Genomic DNA, 17,453 nt, shown 5'->3' on the forward strand with positions numbered 1-17,453 from the left:
TCCTATCAACGGGCCGCCGAGTCGAGTGTGGCCTCGCAGGGTTCACGCCGAGACGTGAAGCAAAATGAAACATACCGAAAGAGGAACTGAGAGAACAGGTCCTGTTTCATCTGGAATCATCTCAGCTGGTAGATTACTAACAGGTGTTTACACAAGGCTTTAACACAGAAACTCTACACACACACAAACACACACACACACACACCTTCTTCTACTGCTACCTCCTCCTCAAGTGTGTAAGTGTGGGCGGCATGTGTGTGTTCCTCTATTTCTGAACGTGAAATCAGATTAAAATTGGGGGGGGGGGGGGGGGGGGTAGCTGCAAGTGCTCTGTTCCGCTCGCTTTACTCCGAGGTATGTTTGTGTGGGTGTGTGTGTGTGTGGGTGTTTGTGTGTATGTGTGTGTGTGTGTGTGTGTGTGTGTGTGTGTGCAGCCGTTTTCGCTACCTATATAGGACCTTCTCCAGCATAAACTCAGACCTTGTCAGAACCAGGGAACCTTATGGGGACCAAAGTCTGGTCCCAAAGAGGTCAAATTTGACTTCTGAGCTCCTGGTTACAGTTAGGGGTGTGGTTAAGATCTGGCTTGGTCATGAATTGGTCAGGGTTAAGTTTAGGAATAGACTTTTGGTTAGACTGTCCACAAAGAATGGAAGTCAATGCAAAGCTCTAATTAGAAAGCTGCATAAATCTGTAAGTGTGTGTGTTTGTGTGTATGTGTGTGTGTGTGTCCATGGGGGGTGGAGTGGGGGCTGGAATTACGGTTCTTGATTCTCAGGTATTTAACCTGGGGCTGTTCTTGCACAGGTTTCACTATGTATATGTGTGCATCTGCATGCGTGTGTGTGTGGGTAAGGATATCTGCATGAAAGTGTGTGTCTGTGTGTGTGTGTGTGTGTGTGCGCGCGTGTCGGCTTCTGTAAACTAAAAGCCCACCTGCTGATGGCCGTGATAAGAAGCCTCTGGGGCTCGGTCTCCTGTTACATCCATAACATCCACAGGTTGGAGAGAAAATTACCAGAACACGACCACAACACGATCAGAACAGTGAACAACTGTAATTACATGTTGGTATCAAGTCGTCAGGTGATTTATGTGAACAAATTCCTTCTTCTCCGAGGGACTGCTAGGGTTATTGGCAAATGAGAAAATCATTTTATGGGACCGAAGTGTCTGGGAAACATTTCTGCGCTCCCATGTGGCTCGAACAAAGGGAACACTGGCTTAGCGTGCCAGTTTGAGATACAGCAGCAGTGACGGCAGAGAAAAACAATATCAAAGTAGAGGTTGGTCATTTGCCCGGATCCCCACAGAGCGGCTCAGCTCAGCAGTTGAGGCGGTTGTTTAAAAAAAAAAAAAAAACGACTGGAAAAGTTGAGCAACAAGTTGAGGCCTAATTAGCTGTTATAAAACATGTTCATATATGCATGACATGTGGGCATTTTCACGCTTTTTGACAAGCTTCGCAAAATGGAAACACAAAACTGAACTGTAACCACAAATGAACTGGAGAAGGAAACAAAAGGAGACGGCAACACAAAACAAAGTGATGTCATATTCCCAGTGTTTATGGTGCCTCTCTTTGTGCAGGGAGGTCGTGTGATTTTTATACAAACCACACAAGAACAAATGTTAAAAGTTTGAAAGCCTAAGTGTCCGTTTGCCAAAGTCTAAGATATTGAATCTGGGTTTTATCATTAGAGGTTTGGAGAAATCCACTGCTTAGACAAATGCTCTTTAAAAAGATAATGCAAACCTAAATGGGGTTTTTGAACCCAAACCCAATTACCTGACTGTATTATATGACACATTTAATGCTGGTTTTAATATCACGTTTATTATGAAATGTCGGAAAAACCTTGATTTATGGGTTGAACATGGCTCATAATGCCACAGAGTGTTTCCAACCCTCTCGGACTTTGCAGAGCCGCTGTTAGCGTAGAATCAACCGGTTCCTTTCGTCATGACATTTCTATTTATGAAGAAGTTAACAACCGCTAATCACAGGTCGGCCGCCCCCTGCCACCAGTGACTGAAACTACAACTCTAACCCTCAACACTGAATACCATTCAGAGACTGGTATTGTTGGGGCTTCTTATCTCCGGAGTTTCCCGACGGCCAAGACTATGGCACGGGTTGACGTGGCCCTGTAGAGTTAGAAACCGCCAGTGTGCTGCTACCAGTGCCGTCACAGCTGGACACTCTTGTTAACTTAGCTTTTTCAAACTAATTGTAATGTGGTATGTGTGTGTAAGTGTTTACGATGTGTGTGTGTGTGAGGGAGCTGGAGTGTTTCTGAGTGCCATCGCCTAGCTAGCCTATAGTAACATCATTTACTCTTATTTCATTGACCTATGCACTAGGCTTGTATGTGTGTGTGTGTGTGTGTGTGTGTGTGTGTGTGTGTGTGTGTGTGTGTGTGAGTGTGAGGATGATGGAGTAAGTTTGGTGTTTCTGAGTGTCACCGCCTAGCCTATAGTAACATAATTTACTCTTACTTCATTTAACTATGCACTAACCTTGTGTGTGTGTGTGCGTGCGTGTGTGTGTGTGTGTGTGTGTGTGTGTATGAAACCCAGTCCCCACAGGTGCATGTGTGTGTTAACTGGCTCTTTTGTCACAACTTTAACAGGATGCGTCAATACATAGGAAATTACCACTTGAAGAATGAGAGGAATCTGCATCCTTACAAAGAGGAGGGCAAGGCCGGCAGACAGACAAAGATAGACGGGACTTCTCCTTCATATTTTCAGCTCTGTCATTTCGATGAGTTGACATTTCTTATTTCCAGACGTTGAATCGGTGTCTGTAGAAAGCCCAAATTGTGACATTGTGAAAACATTTCCCAGACATCCAGCTTGTATTTGGGGATCGCGTTACAGGAAATTTCCCCTCACACAGAGAGTGAGGTTATGACACACGAGAGATCGGTGCCAGTCCAGAACCATAATTTGAACACACCCCTTCTCCAGCCATGCGAAACCCTGTTACATTTCTTCCATTGGAAAAAACGAAAATGACAAACGTGTGATAAATCTGTCCATCTCATTCATGCTTTTGTTTACTCGAATGTTTGTTCGGGACACAGGAAAAGAAATAACGTGTGACTTACAAAACACGTACAGCTCCAAATGATAATGATCATAACAGTCATAATAACTATTATTATTATTGGTGATCTGATTAAATGTGTTTTGCAGATATGTTGTAACTCAATATAAAACTGAGTGCGTAGCTGCAGGCAGGAACATAATGTTTTCCTGCTAATATGATTGGAAATCAAATTCATGTTGAAGTTAAGAATGGACAAGTGCGAGTGGAAAGTTTAATCATTACAAAAAAACATATTTCCCGGCAGTTCAGCCACCCTGTCTCCAAGACATTATGTTTATAGACCGCTAATTTGGACCAGAAACAACGTGAAGGGAATGTAATCCTGTCCGATTATGATTTTTATTATGATAAGAAAATTTTGTCAGTGAACATGTTGCATCTGCTAAGTTGCAAAATGTTCGCAGCTTTTCTGCAAAACAATCATAATGTACAGTTCTTCATTCCTTTTCTCCACCATGTCCGCTTATGCAACACAGCATCTTCTCTTAGCAGCTTAAGCCTGATGTACGGTTTAGTATGATTATGTTCGGGCTCTTGGTTACAGAGAGATTGTGGTTCTGGTTTCCGCTTGGTTTTCAGAGCCGGAGCACTTCTGCTGCCTGAACGCCACCACACAGGACTCAGCTGGTGTTTCCCCAACATGCCAAAAAGTCCAGGTACCGAGAAATGATTGGAAAAGTAATGAGGTTTGAATAATGACGTTGTCCGGGTAGAGCTCAGTTCAGGAATAATGAGTCACAAAGACTTGACGTGCGTGTTGGTAAAAACCTATGTTGCCAACATTTTAAATATTTACCTCGAGGAAATTGTATCTTCAAGTTCTCTGGCTTCCTCCCACAGTGCAAAGACATTTTGCTTAGGTTAAATAGAGATTTCGAACGTGAGTATGAACGGTTGTTTTCTCTGTAGGTCAGTCCTGCTGTTAGGGTGGACTCCACCTCTCATCCAATGTCAGCTATTGGCTCCATGGTGGATGGATGGACGGATAGCGGGATGGATGGACCTCCAAAATATAAAAACATACAAATAAAGAGAATCATTGCAAATAACACATATTTGTGAGTATTAAATGAACAGTTTTTATTTACAAAATTGTCACGGTTACTCCTGTGTTTCCCTATTTTCTTTATTTCTCCCCTTGTCTCCTCCTACCATGTGTGTTTGTGTGTGTGTGTGTGTTTGTGTGTGTGGCAGTCCTGACACCTGACACGTATTCCACACCGGGTTCTCAATCTCCCAATCAGCATCCCTACAAGAGCCCCGGTCTTCTCTCCACTCATCGGCAGATTGTTCAGTCTCCTAGGTGGTACACTCGGCCGAACTACATGTCAACTGGATTCTTTTTTGTATGCTTCTCGTGAAACCATGTAACGCTATTTCCCTTCTGTGCCTCAGGATCGCCAGAGCCCACCTGCCTGTTCTCCAGCTCATAGCATCATCTGCTCGGTCTCGGCCTGTTATCTGTCTGCCTCGGCTCTTCATTAAAAGACTCTTTTTAACCAGGTGCTGGTGTTACCACAGCTGGTGCATGTATTTTCATGTATCACTCCAGCTTCACTAGTTTGAGTGTATTGCTGTCTTTAAGATTATTTCATCAAGATACCTTTTCTGAAATAAGGATTCATCTTTCAACCTTATTTCTATCAGTTTCTTTTTGCTGTCAGCACAGATTTCAGATAGATAATAAATGTGTCAGTAGTGCAAGGTAGAAACCCACTGAATTGAATTACGTCCGCAGTCACACACACTGTCACTCTCCAACACACTCACATAAAGCGGTGCCAGTCCTATAAAACCTGCTGTCTGAGTCCGCCCGAGAGAAAGAGAGTTTATAACTAGTGTCTAGTCCACCCTTTCTCAAGACACGTCATAAAGACACATGCAGAGCTGCTGTGAGTCTTCTTTCTTTATGAGGACGCGTTTGAGACCTTCAGGATGTGAGCGGTTTTGAGAAATGTCGACATTGTTATATATCATGTCCTCTCTTCTTCAAATGTAAGTTTGGTTTTTGGCCTTGTTTGGATTTCAACTGGAGGAATTGGCTGAATAAATAGGCAATGTCTAAAGCCGTGTGCATGTCCGAAAAATTGGATCTGGACACTTCTGTGTGTGTGTGTGTGTGTGTGTGTGTGTGTGTGTGTGTGTGTGTGTGTGTGTGTGTGTGTGTGTGTGTGTCTAAAGGGTCAGGAATTGTCCTCCCTTGATCTACTGGCTTAGATCAAAGTGAACTTCCAGGACAAACTCTGGAGTGTCCACTGTTCCGGACGCCGCCTGGAAAATCCCACTCAGTGGAACACAGTCACCATGGGAACCATCAGCCATTGTGTGTGTGTGTGTGTGGGGGGGGGGGGGGTGTCTGTAAGTCATGTATATTGGATGTCCTGTGGCTCATTGAGACCTTTCATGTAGGTCACACTCATAAAGCTCTTCTGTTACCCTGTCACACACACAAACACACACACACATGAACTTCCTGCTTGTTGGGCAGTGGTTAACCAGACAGGCCCTGTTGATGACAGGCCTGCTCTGGGGCTGTGGTGTCTCTTGAACCTGGCCGGAGGTCACCGTTCAAAAGGAGGTCAGCATTCAAAAGGTCACTTAGCACCACTCGATGGGTGTCCAGTCTACTGGTCCCTGAGCAGAGACAGAGAGCGACAGAGCTTGAAGCCCTCACGCTTTCAAACCAGTTCAGCCACTTAATCACGGTGATACTGTAATTATATTAACACGCTGACGGAAGCATCAAGAACAAAATCCTCGACCACCACAGAAGCCTACGCTCACTCTCCAGCAGAGCTGCTCCCTGCTCGTGGGAAGCTGGGTGAGCTGGCGTTTCCAGAGGATGGGAAGAGAAAGATCTGGAGAATGTCGTACAGTGAATCTGTCAGACATGTTTAATGTGGCAGGTTCCGTAAGTTCCCACTTTGGTTTCCTAGGATACATAATAAAAAAAAAGAAATATGATATAGTTTCTAAATGATGATGCCCCACCAAAAACGTGTGTGTGCCAAAAGGAACAAATCTTCTCTGGCTCCAGTGTATCTGCAGTGTAATTTATAGTGTTACTGAAACACATCACTGGACTCATTCATCAGCTGCTGTGGTGTTTATATAAAGAGCCATTAGATTTCAAATGTACAATATTGACAGTTGGCTTTTAAACCTAGTTTTCTGTGGCACCAAAAGTGTAGGTTGAATTGCAGATAGAGAATGAAGCTAGAGGCAGCGGGGGGGTTGTCTCGCAACTCTTGTCAACTTTTCAAGATGTTTCCAGCTGCCAGCACAGATTGATTCCATTCTTTAGGGCAACTACCGTGAGCAGTGGGGTGAACATTGAGCAGAGCATCACTCACGAGGAGAAAGAATTCCCCTGACCCATCAAGCCAAGATCAAGTTTCCATGACATGTTCTTTGGTCAATTAAATAAAATCGATTTTCAGCCAACATTTTGAAACATCAACGAGGAGGCTTTCACACCTATACTTGTTTAGTCGAGAACTGGATCACACTCAACCATGATTTGATTCACTTGCAGTATGAAAACATTTCTTCATACACGCATCTAACATAAAAACGTTAGACACACTCCCATCTACAAACCTATGTCAAGTCGAGGTAGACAGAGCCCCCTTAGGTGATGACGAGAGGACATATGAATGTATACAGCAGTCTTAAGCTTGCTCCTTAAATTGCACAGATAACATTATAACTCCATAAATTGCTGGAAACTTGCATAGCAGGGTTTTCCAGTTCAATAGAGAAAACACTGAGATCCCTGCACGCTCTACATCTGTATGGCATTTAGTATGCTGCATTGTGTATTTCCCCCCCAAAAGGTGAAATTGCAGACTTGCTCAAGCAGCTACCTCCATGCCAGATGATGGTGTCTGATACTTGTGTGTGAGTGAAACTAATGAATTAGGGGGTGTATAGAGTGCATGCAGATCTGCAGGGAGGCTATGTCAGCCAAGGGGAACGGACAAGACAGAAAAGCCCACCTTGAATTTCAATACCAGTGACCCTTGCAAATCAATAATCCCACTGCCAGCATTCACTTAAATTAGCTAAGGCATACACGCACAGACACACACATAAGCACAACTACACTGCGAGGTACGCACAATCGACAGTGGAAGATTTCAACAGGGGATCCTCTATGTCAAAACTGAAAAAGTTTGAAGTGAATTGAAATGTTTTTGCATTCTTCTTTCCAGTCTCTGAACCTCTCCTTCTCCACTTGAGTCCAAAGTTCAGAGATGATATTCAGACGAGTCCCGGATGGACATTAGTAGAACCATGTGTTTGAACCAGCCCTCCAAGCTCTATCGATTCCACCATCACAACTCACCGAGGTGCTCCAGTTATCGCTTCCCCTTCAGGACAGCGGGTCTTTAGCTGCTTAGTGCTGCAGTATGTTCACAAGCTTCTCACTTACTGTTTGTCATTGGTCCTGATCCAGGCTGTCTAATTATTTTGGCAAGTACTTGGGTAACTTCTTCACCAGAAGTGAAGCAGATGTGGATGTAGCGTCTGACAACTGTGCTGTATTTAGCCCAGTCGCATATACATGGTATCACATCATCCTTTGTCACTGCTAGCAACAATGAATAATCATGTAAATCCTTACTAATTATCGCTTATAGTTAGTTTAGGAGAAAAGCAAACTCAGCATAAATTGGTAAAGATAGAAAAAAGTTATATTGTTTTATAATATATCAGTGGGTGACATTCAGGGGATCAACTGCAGCTTTGTCCAAAATGACCACAGAATATCACAGCCCCTCCCTGGAGGAAACGCCCGATCACGACTCTCTGCTGACGCCTCTGCGGCCTCTGCGGTGCTGTCAGTCCGTCCGTCAGTCGACCTGACTGACAGGCCCCAGACGCTCCTGTCTGTCTCGCTCACTCACGCTGTCCCTCTCTCCATTGTCAGTCCGGTGCTGTGTTCACGTCATGACTGCGCGGACAGACAGAGAAGGAGACAGGAAAGTCACTCTGATCGGTGAAGCCTGCACACAACACATTGGCAAACACGCTCCCACATACAAACCAAATCTCCACTTCATTCGTCTGACATTTGTGGGTCACACTGGGGGCTGCAGTGGGACAAGAAGCTCCCAGCATGCCAAGGGGTTTGACCAACATACGTATTCATACCTGTTGTTGTTGCTATACTCTCTTTCCCTCCTTCTTTGTCCCGTACGCACATCCTTTAGAAATCAAGGATAGTTTTGTTGTGACTTTAGCAAGTTTTGTAACAAACAAGAATTCTTCATCCACAGTTGAAACTCTACAAATCCTCCTCCACTGCCCACATTCATTTTAGATATAAAAGCAACGGTGGCCAGTTGGACTCGCATTGCAATCATCGTTTTGGCTTCAAGATTTTGATATTAATTTGTTTAGTGCACGTCCCTGGCTCTATGGTACTTTTGATACAACCAAAAGTGTGTTCATCAGTTTTACACATTTTCATGCATTATCTAGTAACTGAGCCAAACTTTTTTTTTCCAAATTTCGATAACGGAACTTCAACTTTAATGTTTAACATACAGAACATTAATTTGAGCAATTCCACATCATCTGGACAAAATCCATCTGCTGAGAAAGACTGTGATATCATTGAAAGCTTCGGAACAGCTACAGTAAAGCCTTGTGGCAATATTCAAGTCATTTCGCTCAGACCATAATTATTAAGCATTTGAGTGAGAAATGTATTAATCTCAACCTCTTTGTTATAATTCAGAGTTTTCTATTTATTTGGCGAATCCCTGACAGCTCCAACAAGTCCCACTTCTTAAAGAAAACTACAAAACCATTAACAGACTAGTTGCTAAGAACTCGTGGTCACATCAAAAGAATCTCTCCACCATGGCCAAATACTCAGATACGTTGATAAGTTGTCTCTCTCGTCTCAGGAGCCCAAACGAACCAGGAGTTATGAGGTGATGACAGGATGGACTGACGAATAGTAAATCCTGTCAGCACACACATGTGCAGCACACACACATTTCACAGATATACACAGACACACACACATGCAACAGAGTCAAAAGGGTATGCTGCCTCCTGCTGTGTCACAAAGCCCTACAGGATGTCTCACCAACTGTGGTCCAGCACATAGAGCAGTTGTCACACACACACACACACACACACACACACATAAACACACACATGCCGTTCATACAAACGTTCATGCAACACACACAGATGCTCAACATTTTCGAAGAAGTGCCAGAACTCTCCCCCCCCCCTCCCTTTCCTCACTTCCTCCTATTAAAACGTATAAAAACTCTGAAACTTTCACACACACGTTCACACTAACACATCCCATCCCAGTTTCCTGCAGTGCTTCCTGGATCTTGTGGAGGCGAGCTGGGAACCGTCTGTGTGTCAGATGAACTGGCCAATATTAGTCACTCTCTCACACACTCACTGACAGATATTTCCAGCATTATACCACGGCATGCGAACTCCAGTGGAATGTGCGCACACTCAGATTCATGATGGTTGATGAGGGTTGGGAACCAAAGTCAGGCCTCGGTTCTTACCCCAGACAGCAGACGGATGTGGGCCACTTTGGGCAATGATGTGGCACTTCTTCTTGTGGCCCGGATAAAACAGATGTGACCTTTGAGCCACAGCAAATGTGGCCCAAACATCGCAAAACAAACGTGGGCATTTTTTGAAAGACATGCAGGGCTCTAGGCAAGGAGAAATCTAGATTTGAATATAAAGTGGGCCATGTGGTAAAAGGTGGATATGGCCAAAATAGCACCAAACATATTCTGGCCACCTTTGGCAGCTCTGGTTGACACAGGGTACTGCTATGGCTTACTTGTGGTCCAGAGGAGCGGACCACCCACCCAAGTGCCATCATGCCACATGGTATGTGGGCCGGATGTCAGTGTGGCAGTGTGGCAGTGTGTCAGTGTCTGGACAAATCTGGGCCAAAACTATTTTGCTGCGTTGGGCACAGCTGGTACCTACAAACTCGGATCGACGCGACAACAAAATCCCTAAAGCTTAACAGTCGACCGTGTGACTGTAGTTTGAAAACGATTCTGTTTAAAAGGGAAGAATACAACAAACATTTTGAAGAACCTTGCGATGCACGGACACATTAGCGGTGGGTGGCCGGATGATTATGAATTTGGAGCTTGAGTATTTTACTCTATGAAGCACTTCATTTAAAGTTAAATTATTGTAGTGGGGTTAAATTTGATAAGTCATATGATATTGTTTTGCTTGTTTGTTACATTTTTTGCACTTATTTATATTTGCTTATTTACGTTAAGTATACTTTAAACTTGTTTAAGTTTAATATGTTAAGAGAAGGTATGCACATATTGACATACCCAGCCTTATCTAACACTTTATGAGACCATGTAAATTTGTGCACATTGAGTTGCATTAGATCGTGATTAGATTACGTCTGTGTGGGTGGGGAAGGAGAGAAGCACTGTGTGGTCTATAAGTGTCAGCCACAACCACACCACACACTTAGAAACAATAAGGAGCCTTGAGTCTACGTGCCGCACTACTCGCAATTAATTTGCTGAAACGTCTGTGTGAGGATGAGCTTACGTTGATGTGTACACGTACGAGCGCATATGTGTGCGTGTGTAGGTAACGTGTGGGTGTGTGTAAATCATAACTGATTAAAAGTAAGAAACTCTACCTTACGACTTTCCCTCCCCGCGGTGTCTCATTTTTGGCCGAGGCTAAAGTGGAGTTTCTTTTGCCAGGTATGGTGTTGCCTCACACACATACACGCACGCACACACACAAACACACACACACACGCACACATACACTAACACACTAACACACACACACACACACACACACACACACATACACACACACACATTAGGGCAGATTTCAGAAGAGTATCTGCTTCATACAGCAGGAGAGAGAATGGGCACCGCACTATGGGCATGTGGGTTTGATTAGGCAGGCCTGTCGAGCCTTGTTCTATTAATGAGACGGTGAGAAACAGAGGGTGGTTGTGGGGTCAGGGGGCGGGGTGTGAAAGGTTAAGATGGGAGTATGAGGCTTAGATGGGGGTCCTCTCTAATATATGTAGCAGAAAGATATATGATTGAGAGACAGGAGCAGGAAAACGTTCCAGCCAAAGTCACCAGGGGCATCACTGAAAGTAGTAACGAGTCTGAAAGAACTCCACTGTGACACATACATACTAAACAGGTGCACATATACATGCATAATATAACACAGTCAACTCACTTCCACATATGCTCATGCATATATACACCAGCCCAGGCAAAGTCAGATATTACAGGTACTTTGCATGCTGTGTATTGACTTGACGTGTGTGTGTGTGTGAGGGTAGAGGAGGTACCTGAAGGGTCGATGATGTATGAGGACAGCTGTCGAACCACCTTTGCCCCCCCACTCACATCTCCTTTATCTCGACCTTCCCTCCTCCTGCAGTCCAGCTGCATATTACTGATGACTCCCATTCACTTGACATTAACACACTCCATGATTGACATTCATGACAGCTAGAAAAAAAAGGTGTGCGACAGTGAGTGTGTGTGTGTGTGTGTGTGTGTGTTTTGAGGTCAGGGGTGAGTGCTGCTTCAGTGCACGATGTGGCTTAGCATTGCGTTGTGAGGATCTTGACAGCACCATCTGGCTCTGTGGTGATACTGGAGGTAAGACCTTGCTGTAACACATAAACAACATTGTAATATACACACAAGAACAGGATGGCACACCACTGTGGTGATACACGTAGTGCGAGGTTCCGTCGCATGTCTTTGCAGCAGCATTTTCTCATTTCTTTTCACAAAGGACGGTCCAATGTGTCCTATGCTCGAGGATATAAGTTAGGACGCATTGAAGCTCCTTTCCTTATCCTTGAGAACAGCTATTTTTTGTGGCGGCCGCTGAAAAACAAATGGGTGATTTGTACTGGTTGCTACTTTGACAGGCTGCCTCCTGTACAGCTTTCTCATTAGCTTACTCACCACTACACAATGAAACCTGGGACTTGTTGGATCCTTCCCTGCTCAGGAATGGAAATCATTGCCGCTTGCAATCGGTCTTCCAACGCACTTTGGAATTACATTACATGTCATTAAGCTGATGCTTTTGTCCAAAGCGACTTACATTTTTAGAACACTCAGCATTTATGAGGGGCCATCTAGGGGTTCAGTATCTTGCCAAGGACACTTAGGCATGCAGATGGGAAAGAGTGGGATTCGAACTGGCAACCTTCTTGTTGCAGAACACCCGCTCTATCCCCTAGGCCACGCTCTCCCCGGAATCCAGCCTCATGGATTAATTAACACAGCGGTAGACCCTTAGTCTTTAATGTGACCTTATTTGGTAACATGCTGTCTCACCTTTTAAATCCCTATCAATGAATCACCTAATCCTCAACCTTTATAAAAAGTGTGTCAAGCTTGCTTCATTATTGTTCACTTGGGCAGAATTACAGTTTTTCACGAAATAAGGTTTTCCCGCTGGCTTTGAATGATAAAAATGAATTGGCATGATGATTAGTGTCAATATGATCCCAACTGTGTTTATCTTGCTAGAGCCAGGTAGGCAGACAGATGCATGTCCAGGCTTTCTGGTGTTTGCTTCTTTTGTCCGGGTCACAGCTTTTATCAGAAACATGAGTTGCACAGAAGTTTCATAACTGCATTACTTACAGCCGACACACACATGTAGGGAGGCAGCTGTGTGGATTTATGAGCGGCCTGTGTGCAGACAGCCTAAAGTATCAAATCACTATATCATCTCACTATCAACAGATAAATATCACACTTGCCGGAAAATACTGGAACTTTGAGAAGTGTGAATTTTTTTTCCACGTGAATTATCATTCACTTCACACGATGACAAGATCCATCCAGCTGTTATTTTTACCGTGGGGGCAGCTGGAGCTGGACAGATCTAACAGGTATAACAGGTATGACAGGGGCCAACATATAGACTAATAACCATTCACTTTCACATTCACATCTACAGTTAAGATAGTTCCTAGCCTTAAGATACATGTCTTTGGACTGTGGGAGGAAGCCGGAGTATTCTTCATGCAGTTTTTGTTTCGGAGTAAAGTGTGCCAAATTTTAATCCTCCATCACTTTGAAGCCATAACAAAGATACAACCACCTTCAGTCATACGCCTTGGACTAAGTAACCTAATGGACTATAGGGCAGGATAAATCACTACTATAGCTGGTGGCTGTAATACAAAGCTCTGAAGGTGGTTAGAGGGACTGGATTCTGAATTTTGATACAGAGGCAAGAGTGTAAAGAAATCGAGCTGAGTCATAGAAGAGCCCACTTTCTACAAGGCCGTTAAAATGAGAGCTACAGTGGTCCTACTGGGGTATAATCCACGCATGGGTAAATATAGATCCTTTTTCAAATAAACAATGTGCCTGACTTTATTGCTGTGATGGGTCTTTCTTACCCGAAAAAATGACGTCTCTTCTTCATTTGTATTCATTGACTCCTGGCTGACCAGTGAAGGACACACACTTCTGCCCTTGAGGAGTAACAATGTAACCCAAGGCTTTTCTGCACTTTAGGGCAAAAGCCGTCTGGGCCAGAAAACGATTTGTCATCTTATTTCTAAGTATAAAATAAGTTATTATGTGAAACCATAGACTTCAACAGTAACTTGGGCCATATGAGGATTACACAAGTCATATTACTGGATATGATCCAAAGCAGTGATGTATTGTGAGACCTGTATTCGAGCACAAGCTGGTTTCAAAAGCAACTGATATAGGAAAGACAGACGCATAGATTAACAAACTAAAGCATAAAACACAGTCAGTTAAAGAAGTGACCAATAGACTCTGGACTAAGATGTCTCGCAGTAACATGGTTCTTTCTTGGCTCTTTCCCTCATTATATACCAGATGAAGGAGTGCACCTGACCTTGCATGTGTTTTCAGTTTGACTGTTTCCTCTCGTCCTCCCCTCACCTCCCTCCCTCCCTCCATCGTCCCCGGGGCATGATCTGGCCCCCGTGCACCTTCACTTAAAATGACCCTCCACCTTCCTGCCCCCGTCCCACTGCACCTTTCCCCCTTCTCCAATGGTTAGTGTGTGTGTGGGCAAGAGCATTTTCCTTCAAAGTCAAGTGCATTATTGTGTGCAGAATTTATGATAAGCCTCTGTAGCGCTCCTGTGCTGCGTAAGCCCCTCAAGCCCCATTTTACCTTTTACCTCCAGGACAACGCACGTCTCGCTGAGCTCCGTCTTACCCAAGGATCTGCCCAGATGCACAACAGACGGACAGCTCAGCGGAGTGGGAGAGTGAAGGGGTCAGTTAAAACCAGCTGGACGGGGAAGAACTTATGAAAGACTTCTTCAAAATGGCAACAGCTTAGTGTTTCCCTGCACAGCGGCGCTGCTCTCCAGGTCTCTGCATGCATGTCCAGACACACACACACACACACACACACACACACACACAAACACACACACAAACACACACACAAACACACACACACACACACACACACACACACACACACACACACACACACACACACACACACTCCTTCTCGGATTAAAACCTCCTCTTCTCATTTAGCTTCCCCTATTTCCTATTTACCCTTCCCACATATTCCTACAAGTTTGCAGTTTACCACAAAACATCCAGACAGCTTCTAGAATGTGGAGAACATCTATGAGGGGGTCACAGAATATACTGGAAGTGCCTCATGCAGGAAAAGAGAAAGGCTCCATGATAAATAAACATTATTGTGTCGTACAGCAACCACCATCTCTCATTTAAAGCCAGGAATTCTAAACAGATGTCTTTATGCATTTGCTTGCACAACAGCAAGTGTAGTCGTGTGTTTGGACATGGGAAACTGAAGTGAGGGTTCACACTAGATTCTGCAGGGATGAGAATACTGCACCTCTGTAGTAATCGAAATGGCCACGCTCCAACCATAACACTGATCCCCAGGACTCTACATAACACACACACACACAAGCAGACATTTCTGCTCATGCTCATCAAAAAAACTCTCAGGTAATCATCTCCATATTTGTTTTTCTTTGCATTCATATTTCTCTCCCTTTTTATATGGTTTCATAAAAACAATGTCAAGGCTCTCAAACCGGGTTAAATAAGTGATTTTTGGAAATCCCACTCGGAGGACCCCGCACAAAGTGGCGTGGGCGTCTGTACCGTGTCACAGATTATACGGGAGGCTGCTGCCAAAAACTAAATGAAACCCCGGACTCTCCCAATCTGCAGTCATTGTGGTTTTCCCTCAGTAAAAAGATCATTTTGATTCATTGGACGTATGAATAATTAAACATATTGGATCCAAGTATTAGCGCAAGTAGCGTACTCAATCCATCAACTGTCCCAAATCACCACCTTAGAAACGGGGCCCCAGCTACGAGCCTGGAGCTTTTATAAATAAAGCGTTTTTTCTAATTTATCTACCTCATATAATTAAGCGTGATCCCCTCTGGTTTTTGCACACCACAGGGCAGTTAAATAAAATCTATCTGAGACTTTGAGGCAGGGGGGAAGGCACCGCCACATTCGCAAGTGTGCAAAAGAATGAGGTTTCTACCCCTTAAGTTGCAATGTAGTAAAATCAGCGAGACGCCTTGAATTTAGGACGAGATGAAAGCAGGAGAAACATGCGTCACAGTCAGTTCTGGGGCACGCGGGGCTCGGAGAGTGAGTTCATACTGAGCCAGTACGCAGAGCCACTCTAATTGTTAGTGTGAAAAATAAAACCCTACTAATACCAGCTAAATCCTGTTTATATTAAATACGCGAGGTGTTGCTTTTATAGCATATGGAGAACTGGTTCTAATCATCTTTAAAAACCCATGGGCCCTTGGAATGCACCTGCAAATTTAGTTGACTTGAAAACCCCTTAACAAGCCTCATTCATGGTGCCTGCAACAGAGATGAAAAGTGATCGAATAGCAGTGCAGAAATATGAGAAGGAATAAGATGGTCCTCATCTGTATCTGGGTTATTTTGAGGACATACTTTAATCTTGGGTGTAGTGAGTTCTGTAGATTTCTTCATCCTGTGGCTTTTTGTTTAATACCTGCCAGTTTCTTAATCTATAATCTATTTCTGGCTGTTTTTTTTGGACTTGTCAAGGCAGTGAATCTGAGGGAAATTAAAATATGTAGTTACTGTGCCCCTCCTCTGAACTACATAACCAGATCCAGGTGAGCACACATTGACACACGCAGACACACACAAACACACACACACACACACACCTCTGAGTGGCCCTGTAACTGCAGTAAGACCGAGAGGTGTTGCAGTAATGAGATATGTCAATGGCCGAGGTGCTAAAGGCTCCTCCGGGCTGCAGCAGGCAGCAGAGGGACCACCACCTCAGTGCTAAGCTGCTGCTCATTTCACGATCATGTGATGTGCCATTAAAATGGAGATACACTGCACAGTTGCATTAAATTCAAATGCAATCAATCACATTCTCTTGAGTCTCAGGACGTGCACGCGGGTGTGTGATTGAATTGTATGTTTAGAGAAACAATACACGTACCTTCAGACAAAAAGTACAAACACGCAACATCATGGTGACCCTGCATGTAATCACCACAGTCCCCGGGGTTCACTCGGCTGTCTGCTGTTGGTCACGCTCCGGCCGCTCACCACACTGCCGTCTTTCATCACCATCTCCACGGCAACCACGCTCCAAAGTCACCGTGACAACAAATTCCACCTGGGCCCGTGACACTCGCTGTCTCCTCCGAACTCAACATTCAATCACATCTGCCTTTCAACTGCACCACTCTCCATAGATCTTTATAACTCTGTTTCACATGTTCTCTAACTGGCCTCCCTGTCACCGCGCTGCACTCAATCACCGGCTGGCCGTTCTTTGCCTTGTTCACATACGTCTCCGATGTTCTGCATCACTGGACGAACCAACCTGCCGGCGGGGGCCTGTCGCAGAAATGAGCTGGAGGCCCTGAAACCCCATTCTGCCCATGCTGTTTGCATTAGTGTATACAAGTACTCATCAAGTGCAATGTACATGAAGGAGAAGACACAGTGTCCACATGGAGCCCTGGAACCCCCAACCAGAATTCTTCCAGTGGATTAACTGGCTGCAGGTTTGCTGTGTCTCACTAAACTTGTTTTCAACATTTGCACAATTTAAACATTTAATTACTGAGTAAGTGTTTTGAAGAAAAAAAGCATTAAATAAAAGTTAAGGATGCATTTTTTCTGTCTATTATTGAGAAAGGGACCCCACATATTGCAAGACCTACCTCAAAGTCAAATATTGATGTGGCTAATATGCTTTGGGAATACAGAATCCAATCA

Source organism: Platichthys flesus, chromosome 5 (genome assembly GCF_949316205.1).
Source record: "Platichthys flesus chromosome 5, fPlaFle2.1, whole genome shotgun sequence".
Classification (NCBI taxonomy): Eukaryota; Metazoa; Chordata; class Actinopteri; order Pleuronectiformes; family Pleuronectidae; genus Platichthys; species Platichthys flesus.